This window comes from Oncorhynchus kisutch, unplaced genomic scaffold (genome assembly GCF_002021735.2).
Source record: "Oncorhynchus kisutch isolate 150728-3 unplaced genomic scaffold, Okis_V2 Okis09a-Okis19a_hom, whole genome shotgun sequence".
Taxonomy (NCBI): Eukaryota; Metazoa; Chordata; class Actinopteri; order Salmoniformes; family Salmonidae; genus Oncorhynchus; species Oncorhynchus kisutch.
Genome location: NW_022261985.1, coordinates 9,194,431 through 9,202,265, shown reverse-complemented (window position 1 = coordinate 9,202,265; position 7,835 = coordinate 9,194,431). Strand labels below are relative to the sequence as shown.

Genomic DNA, 7,835 nt, shown 5'->3' with positions numbered 1-7,835 from the left:
GAGGGCAGCTGGTGGGCCTATGGAAGAGCGGATGGAACAGGAGGAGGAGGGGATAGGAGGAGAGGAGCATTTGATAACAACGGAGGAGGTTGCAGGAGGAGGTGTGAGGAGCAGTGTGTTTGAGCTCCATGGTCGCCGACACGCCCGACGGCGAGAAGCAACCGCAGCTGATCGTGAAAGGCCCTCTGGACCGTGAAGCACGCGACTCGTATGAGCTGGTTCTACGGGTTCGGACGGTGGGAACCCTCCTCGCTCTTCCCAGGCCGCTCTCCGTGTCGCCATCACATCCACACACCGACAACGACCACATGTAATGAAAACGTAGTCTAGTGAAAAGCATGAGCTGAGGCACACCCAAAAAAAGGTGCTGACTAATGGAGAGTAAACTGTCTAAAAAGTTGGATTGGTTTACCCATTAAACTAAAGAGCTGGAATAGTAGCATCAGCATAGAGAAACACTAGCATAATTATCATACGGCACCACTACCTAAATTAGCATAGAGCACAACTGGCTAAATTAGCAGAAGCACAACTGGCTAAATTAGCTAGAGCACAACTGGCTAAATTAGCATAGAGCACAACTGGCTAATTAGCATAGAACACCACTAGCTAAATTAGCATAGAGCAAACACTAGCTAAATTAGCATAGAGTGCCACTAAATTAGTGTAAAAGCGCCACTAGCTATTAGCATAGAGCACACCTGGCTAAATTAGCATAGAGCACCACTAGCTAATTTAGTATAAAGCATCACTAGCTAAATTAGCATAGAGCACCCACTAGCTATCTAAAGCACCACTAGCTAATTTTAGTATAAAGCATCACTAGCTAAATTAGTATAAAGCACCACTAGCTAATTTAGTATAAAGCATCACTACTAGCTAAATATATAAAGCACCACTAGCTAAATTAGGTTGAAAGCACAAACACTTGTTATCTTCTAAATGCATGGTATTTCTTTTCATTTCTTTATCGACAACAGCCCGCGCTTCGAGAGAGCCATCTATGAGGCCGGATGGCGGAAATGCGCCTCCCGGAACCCCCGCCTCCTCCAGGTGCGCGCGTCGGACCGCGACGTCGGCGTCAACGGACAGGTGGAGTACGTCTTCGGAGCTGCCACGGAATCTGTCCGCCGTCTTCTCCGACTGGACGAGGCTACCGGTTGGCTGAGCGTCCTCCACAGGATTGACCGGAGGAAGTGCCCAGTTACGGTTCACGGTTACGGCAAGGGATCGTGGTCAGCCACCGCGCACCGACCGGCGACCGTAGTCCTGGTGGTCCGGATGAGAACGACAACGTTCCGGTCGTGGAGATCAGGAAGATCGGACGGATTCTGGTGAGGGACGGAGTGGCGCTGGTACCGGAGGATGTTCTGGTGGACACGCCCGGTGGCGCTGGTTCAGGTTCAGACCGGGACCAGGGGAGACGGAGCGGTAACCTGCACGGTGGTCGGGGATGTACCGTTCACCCTGAAACCAGCGGGAGAGACGGCGCTCCTGCCTCTGCCCCGGACGACGCCTTCGACAGGTGAGATGAAACACTTCCACATTCATCTGTTCAGAGTTTATTTTATTTTCATTTATAAAGTAAAGTTCAGAGTATTTCCAGCACGGCGCACCGAGAGGATGGAGCATCAACGTACAGCACCATAATGTTAACCTGACAGCTAGCTACGTTTAGTTGAAAATCACAAAAATCACATATACACAATATATGTTAATTTGAGCCATATAAATTCAATATATGTTAATTTATACATTCAAAATTTTCTATATTTCGATTTTTTATTTTTTTTAACTTTCCACAGCAGGAAGTAATTATATTGATTAATTTCTTTGTAATTTTATGTTAATATTTAACCTTGTTTCCTTAGAAACCGTAAGAAGTATTTCCTCCACACGTCGGCCCTGTTGGATTACGAGGCCACTAAAGAGTACAGCGTGACCATCGTGGCAGTCGACTCCGGTTCCCCGTCTCTCTCCAGCAACAGCTCTCTCATGGTCAGGGTAGTGGACATCAACGACCACACTCCTACCTTCGCCCAGGCCGTGGTGGAGGTCCACTTTGCCGAGAACAACCAACCAGGAGAGCGTGTGGTCACCGTGGTTGCGGCGGATGCCGATTCCGGAAAGAATGCAGAGATTGTGTATTCATTGGATCCGTCCGTTACCGGCCTGTTCTATATTGATGCTGATAATGGGGATATCCGTGCGACGGGGGTTCTGGACCGGGAGGTCAGGGAGAGGTACGAGTTCCAGGTGATCGCCAGGATAAGGGATTCCCCTCGCTGCAGGGGTCGGCCACGGTGGTAATCATGGTGACCGACCGCAACGACAACACTCCGAAGTTCGTCCAGGAAGTGTTCACGTTCTACGTGAAGGAGAACCTCCTTGCCAACAGCCCAGTCGGCATGGTAACGGTAACAGACGCGGATGAGGGTGAGAACGCGGAGCTGAGTCTTTTCGTAGAGATGAGGAAGAAGAAGGAGAAGAGGTGGACGGAGGAGGAGGGAGAAGAACAAGGGAGTAGGAGAGGAGGGAGGAGGAAGAGGAGGAAGAGGTGAAGACACGTTCTCCATAGAGAACAACACAGGGACGATCTTCTCCTCCGTGACCTTTGACCGGGAACGCCGTTCTACCTACACCTTCCGCGTCCGGGCCATCGACGGGGGGCTCCGCCTCGCTCCGCCACGGCGACAGTCTCCCTCATCGTAACTGATGAGAACGACAACGCCCCCTCCGTGACCTCACCCACCAACGATTCCTACACCCTCCTCCCCCCGCCTCCTCCACCCGGACCATCGTCAGAACCGTGGCCGCCTCGGACTCGGACTTTGGCCGCAACGCTGACCTGCGCTTCTCCCTGGTAGGAGGGAACCCCTTCAGGCTGTTTGAGATCGGCCTGGCCAGTGGAGTGATCACCGTGGCAGAGCCCCTAGAGAGGAGACACAGGGGCTGCATCGCCTGGTGGTCAGGGTCAACGACAGTGGAGAGCCATCGCTCTGCGCCACCCGGCTGGTCCACGTCTTCATCAACGAGAGTCTGGTCAACGCTACACTGGTGGACGCACAGGTAATTATGAATATGACCTGTATGTCCTAAATGGCACCCTATTCCCTATGAAGTGCACTACTTTGACCAGCCGCCCCATTGACTCTGGTTGAATGTAGTGCACTGTGTAGGGAATAGGGTGCTATTTGAGACCCCTACATACTGTACATGCATACCTCTACTCTACTCTATTCGATTCCGTTCTGACTTTGGTGACATTGAGTCCATTTGTTAAGGCGCTACTGTTCTATACAGGCTATATTTACACTTCTCCTGCTCAATAGCTTAGAATGGGCCAATGCAATGCACCAACCTATAATGGAATGGTAGGGATCGATTAGAACAACTTAGAATGGAACAGTAGAACAAATGAAAATGGAATTCTAGAATGGAACAAATTAGAATTGAACAATAGAATGGAATAAATTAGAATGGAACAACGGAATGGTATAATGGATAGGGCCACTCAGAGTGGGACATCATTTCATCTTTTATAAGAACAGTGTAGACCAGACCAGAGCAATAGAGGGCAGACAAATGGATGGATCGAATCAACATATTATCACACTTCATTCAACTGCTCAAAGGGCTTGATGATTAGTTAATTAGTTTGATCAGGTGTGCTAGTGTTGGGATAGAATAAAGACGTGTAAGTTAGATAGACCCCAGGTGAAGGTCTGAGTTGACACATGAAACTGCGGTCCAGACGTTCTCCTGGTACAGGTTACGGGGTTAGGAAAACTCCTGACTATGAAGAAACATTTCCATCTGGTTTCTTATTGGCCAACTTGTGACTCCTACTGATAAAAAAAATGAGTTGGGTCATTTTCTGCTGCGTTGCCATTTCATTCACTAATCACTTTGGCATCCTTCCACCACTCTCTCTCCCACACACCACACACACACACACACACACACACACACACACACACACACACACACACACACACACACACACACACACACACACACACACACAACACACACACACACACACACACACACACACACGTCGCAACACACACACACACACACACCCCTTTGGCATCATTCCACTGTCAGCGAGAATTCCTTGTGCGATGGAGGCAGTAACACCGATAACGTCTTCATATCTGTGTCTGTGACCATTAAACTTTGATATCCTTCTAGTCTATTACTGTATATTGAGAGCTGTGCTCTGCTGGGCTGTTCCAGGCAAACCAAACTGTCTATGGTGTATGTCAAGGAGTTCTAGATTACAACATGCTTCCAACACATTACAATCCATTGTTCCATAGAATCATTCTGCCATTCTATTGTGTTCTGGTTCCACTCTACCATTCCTTTGCAATCAAACGTCTGGTTCTTTTCATTGCAACTAACTAAAGCAGCACCGCTAACTAAAGCTGCACACCGCTAACTAAAGCTACACTGCTAACTAAAGCAGCACAGCTAACTAAAGCTACATTGCTAACTAAAGCAGCACCGCTAACTAAAGCAGCACCGCTAACTAAAGCAGCACTGCTAACTAAAGCTGCACCTCTAACTAAAGATACACCGCTAACTAAAGATACACAGCTAACTAAAGATACACCGCTGACTAAAGATACACCACTAACTAAAGCTGCACCGCTAACTAAAGATACACCGCTAACTAAAGATACACCGCTGACTAAAGCTGCACCGCTAACTAAAGATACGCCGCTAACTAAAGATACACCGCTAACTAAAGATACACCGCTAACTAAAGCAGCATAGCTAACTAAAGCAGCACAGCTAACTAAAGCTACACCGCTAACTAAAGATACACCGCTAACTAAAGATAGACCGCTAACTAAAGATACACCGCTGACTAAAGAAACACAGCTAACTAAAGATACACCGCTAACTAAAGCTACACCAAACTAACTAACAACCGCTACTAAAGCTACACCGCTAACTAAGCTGCCCCGCTAACTAAAGATACACCGCTAACTAAAGATACACACCCGCTGACTAAAGCTGCACCGCTAACTAAAGATACACACCGCTAACTAAAGATACACCGCTAACTAAAGATACACCGCTAACTAAAGATAACACCGCTAACTAAAGCAGCATAGCTAACTAAAGCAGCACAGCTAACTAAAGCTACACCGCTAACTAAGATACACCGCTAACTAAAGACATACACCGCTAACTAAAGATAGACCGCTAACTAAAGATACACCACTAACTAAAGATACACCGCTAACTAAAGATACACACGCTAACTAAAGAAACACAGCTAACTAAAGATACACCGCTAACTAAAGATACACCGCTAACTAAAGATACACCGCTGACTAAAGCTGCACCGCTAACTAAAGATACACCGCTAACTAAAGATATACACGCTAACTAAAGATACACCGCTAACTAAAGCAGCATAGCTAACTAAAGCAGCACAGCTAACTAAAGCTACACCCCGCTAACTAAAGATACACCGCTAACTAAAGATAGACCGCTAACTAAAGATACACACCGCTGACTAAAGAAACAGAGCTAACTAAAGATACACGCTAACTAAAGCTACACCGCTAACTAAAGCTACACCGCTAACTAAGCTGCAACCGCTAACTAAAGATACACCGCTAACTAAAGATACACCGCTGACTAAAGCTGCACCGCTAACTAAAGATACACCGCTAACTAAAGATACACCGCTAACTAAAGATACACCGCTAACTAAAGATACACCGCTAACTAAAGCAGCATAGCTAACTAAAGCAGCACAGCTAACTAAATCAACACCGCTAACTAAAGATACACCGCTAACTAAAGATACACCGCTAACTAAAGATAGACCGCTAACTAAGATACACAGCTAACTAAAGATACACCGCTAACTAAAGCTACACCGCTAACTAAAGCTACACCGCTAACTAAAGCTGCACCGCTAACTAAAGCTACACACCGCTAACTAAAGCTGCACCGCTAACTAAAGCTACACCGCTAACTAAAGCTACAACAAATACACCGCTAACTAAAGCAGCACCGCTAACTAAAGCAGCACCGCTAACTAAAGATACAACGCTAACTAAAGATACACCGCTAACTAAAGCAGCACCGCTAACTAAAGCTACACACACTAGCTATTCATTGTATCGATATCAAGAGAGGCACAGCACTACCTGCACAGTGAAACGGTTCTGGTGTTTTAAAGCTAAGCAGTACAAACCTTGGTGCAGCAGAGCGGAAGACTCCTGTGGGAGCTGGGGGAGGGAGGGAGAGAGAGAGAGATGTGTCAGGATGGATGATGAGGCACTGCTAGAGCTAAAGTGGTAGTGCTTGCATTCTCCTGTTGAACACTTACAAGGAGACACACCCACAAGATTGCAGGAATGCACACACACACACACATGCCGCATATACACACACCTAGCATGCACACATAGACACACATAGCAGAGACACACACACACACCCACACACAGTGTGCTAGAGGCATGCTCAGCAGAATGTGAATGGGACAGAAGAAGACTGCAGAACAGCGAAGAACAGAACAGAAACAGAGAGAGAGAGAGAGAACAGAGAAGAACAGTGAGGAACAGAGGGGAACAGAAGAGGAGAACAGAGGAGAACAGTGGGGACAGAGGGGGGAACAGAGGAGAGAAGAACAGAACAGAGGAGAACAGAACAGAGAAGAACAGAACAGAGGAGAACAGAGAAGAACAGAGAAGAACAGAGGGGAACAGAACAGAGGAGAACAGAACAGAGGAGAACAGAACAGAGGAGAACAGAACAGAGAACAGAGGAGAACAGAACAGAGGAGAACAGAACAGAGAAGAACAGAGAACAGAGGAGAACAGAACAGAGGAGAACAGAACACAGGGACAGAAGAGGAGAACAGAACAGAGAAGAACAGAGAACAGAGAGAACAGAACAGAGGAGAACAGAACACAGGGGAACAGAAGAGGAGAACAGAACACAGGGGAACAGAAGAGGAGAACAGAACAGAGAAGAACAGAGAACAGAGGAGAACAGAACAGAGAAGAACAGAGAACAGAGGAACAGAACAGAGAAGAACAGAACAGAGGAGAACAGAATAGAGAAGAACAGAGAACAGAGGAGAACAGAATAGAGAAGAACAGAGAACAGAGGAGAACAGAATAGAGAAGAACAGAGGAGAACAGAACAGAGAACAGAGAAGAACAGAACAGAGGAGAACAGAACAGAGAACAGAGGAGAACAGAACAGAGGAGAACAGAACAGAGAAGAACAGAGAACAGAGGAGAACAGACAGAGAGAACAGAACACAGGGGAACAGAAGAGGAGAACAGAACACAGGGAACAGAAGAGGAGAACAGAACAGAGAAGAACAGAGAACAGAGGAGAACAGAACAGAGAAGAACAGAGAACAGAGGAACAGAACAGAGAAGAACAGAACAGAGGAGAACAGAATAGAGAAGAACAGAGAACAGAGGAGAACAGAATAGAGAAGAACAGAGAACAGAGGAGAACAGAATAGAGAGAACAGAGGAGAACAGAACAGAGAACAGAGAAGAACAGAACAGAGAAACAGAACAGAGGAGAAACAGAACAGAGGAGAACAGAACAGAGAAGAACAAGAACAGAGAAGAACAGAGAACAGAGGAGAACAGAACAGAGAAGACAGAACAGAGGAGAAAAGAACAGAGGAGAACAGAACAGAGGAGAACAGAGGAGAACAGATGAGAACAGAGGAGAACAGATGAGAACAGAGGATAAAGGAGAACCGAGGAGAACAGAGGGAACAGAGGATAAAGGAGACAAGGAGAACAGAGGGGAACAGAGGAGAAAGATAACAG

At 46.8% G+C, this 7,835-nt stretch overlaps 1 pseudogene; it reads left to right on the top strand.

Moving 5' to 3' along the window:
- Positions 1 to 128: 128 nt before the first annotated feature.
- Positions 129 to 7,835, top strand: part of LOC116360528 (protocadherin-7-like) — a 24,538-nt pseudogene continuing 16,831 nt past the window's right edge.